The sequence below is a fragment of the Nicotiana tabacum genome, chromosome 4 (assembly GCF_000715075.1).
Source record: "Nicotiana tabacum cultivar K326 chromosome 4, ASM71507v2, whole genome shotgun sequence".
NCBI lineage: Eukaryota > Viridiplantae > Streptophyta > Magnoliopsida > Solanales > Solanaceae > Nicotiana > Nicotiana tabacum.
This window is the reverse complement of record NC_134083.1, coordinates 16155355-16157635: the sequence shown is the minus strand read 5'-3', so window position 1 is coordinate 16157635 and position 2281 is coordinate 16155355. Positions and strand designations below refer to the sequence as shown.

The 2281-nt window shown below is 40.2% G+C and overlaps 1 non-coding gene across 1 annotated transcript; it reads left to right on the top strand.

Moving 5' to 3' along the window:
- Positions 1-1045: 1045 nt before the first annotated feature.
- On the top strand, positions 1046-1152 carry LOC142180468 (small nucleolar RNA R71). Its single transcript, XR_012709091.1, has one exon. It is a non-coding gene; the product is annotated as a small nucleolar RNA R71 (small nucleolar RNA).
- Positions 1153-2281: the final 1129 nt, after the last annotated feature.

Sequence of the window (2281 nt, the reverse complement as noted above, 5' to 3'; positions counted from 1 at the left end):
AGTCTCCTTCGCAATATCTTTTTCTTTTCTTGTGCTCTCTTGTGCATGTTGTACCGTCACCTCAGTTAACCCTGTTGAATCATCTATCTCAATGGGTACTGGCACAAGTATTTCTGTAGGTCGGCTTTCGCGAGCAATCTCTTGCTCCAGATCTAGGTCTCTACCATTTCGTAGACTCACTGCCATAAGTTATTTCTAGCCCTGATCTTTTGGATTGACTTGTGTGTCTGCAGGTAACGTCCCTTGGGGATGATTGTTTAGAGCCATAGAAATCTATCCTAATTGAATCTCGATACCCTTTATCGCAGATTCATGTGAGTCCACTCTCTCTTGCATTTTTCTAGTGGACCCGATCAGTTGTTGCAATATTTTGTTGTTGCTGTCCAGCATTCCCTTAAGTTCAGCAAACCCATCATCTTGTCTCATAATCTGTTGTTGTTAAGGTTGTTGATAAGCTAGTTGCTGATTTTGTTGGTTGTAACCTTGTTGCCTTTGGTAAGGCACCACTTGACTCTGTGGTCGCATAGCTCCAGGATTGTTGTTGTTATTGTACTGTTGCTGTGCTGGTCTATATTGTTGATTCTGTTGTCCCCAATTGTGACCACCTTGCCTCTATCCCCCATAGTTGGCTACATAGTTTATATCTTCCTGATAGTGCTGATTGTCACCTTCCGCACTCTACGAGCATACATAAGGTTGGTTAATGCATGGTGTACATAAGCCCCTATTAGTCGCATAAACTATGTGTACATGCTTCTTCTGGCATGATTCATCGATCTTCTTGGTGAGGATACTCATTTGTGTCATCAGAGGGGCCATATTTTTGGCTATAGAGTTGTTTGGGTCCAAAGCCACAGAGTGAACTACAGGAGTGATCGTTGAGTCTCTTGTCATCCATCCTGAGTTTTGAGCCATTTTATCGAGTAGGATCTTGTATTCTCTGAGTGATTTGCTCAAAAATGCTCCACCCGCTGAAGCATCAACATTGGACTTTAAGTTGTCTGCCAATCCTATGTAGAACCTTTGCCCCAACATTTGCTCTGGAATGCCATGATGTGAACACTTAACCAGCACACCCTTGAACCTCTCCCACGTTTCGTGTAGTGTTTCTGTTGGTCTTTGCATGAAGCTCAATATCTCATCAATTTGTTTGGCAGTCTTATTGGGTGGGTAGAACTTGTTTACAAATTACTTGACTAATTCCTCCCAAGTAGTGATAGAGTTTATGGGGAGTGAATTAAGCCAAGTCTGAGATTCTCCTGTCATCGAGAATGGAAACAATAACAACTTTATTGCTTCCGGTATCACATTAGGTTGCCTTTGTGTGACACATATCGAAAGAAAATTTTTCAGATGCTGCTGAGGATCTTCAATGTAAGACCGTGAAAATAGTCCCCTGTTCTGCAACAAATGTAGAATGTTGTTTGTGATTTGAAATGATTTCGCTTGTATTTGAGGGACTGCAATTACGGTTGCCAAATTTTTGGCGGTGGGTTGTGCCCAATCATACAAGGCTGCTTCTGGCACAAGAGGCGCTATACCCTGATTGTTTGGGTCATTCGCATTATTTCTGTTATTTGGATTTTCTATTACGTCATCATCCATGTCTGGATCGATTTGTTCTATTGAGTTCTGTTGTTGTTTTCCCTACTTGTTTGCACGATTCAGTGCCTTAAAAATTTTCTCAGGATTTGATAATGCTTCGAACAATTCATCAATTCTTGAGGAGTTTCTAGGCATGCACCTGTAGCACCCAAGACTACAAACGTCAGAATTTTAATGTATTTGGTTCAAAATGAAGAAAATTGACTACACTAAGAATTCTAGCAATTAATAACACCGTTAAATCCCCGGCAACGACGCCAAAATTTGATTACACCCAACTATGCCTTATAGAAAGGACTAAGTGGTCGTTGCAAATATATTCCGGCTAATAAGTCCGGAGTCGAATCCCACAGGGAATTAACCTATCAAACACAACTACTAGACTCGCACGAACTCACGCAATCAATCTTCAGAAATATTTAAGTAAAATTTAGATGTTTACTAACTAAATATTACGTAATGAAAATGCAACAATTAATAACTAACTACTAACGGGTTGTAGACTAGTTGTGGAATGATCTAAGGTTGTGATTTTCCCTATTGCCGGAATCTTTTTCTCTACGTTTTCTATAAATTCGCCTAAGTCTTCTCTATCGATCATGAGCACTCTGACTGTCGTAATTCTCTCTCGAGTAATTACCACAATTTACTAGACATATTCTCTCGAATTACGCTA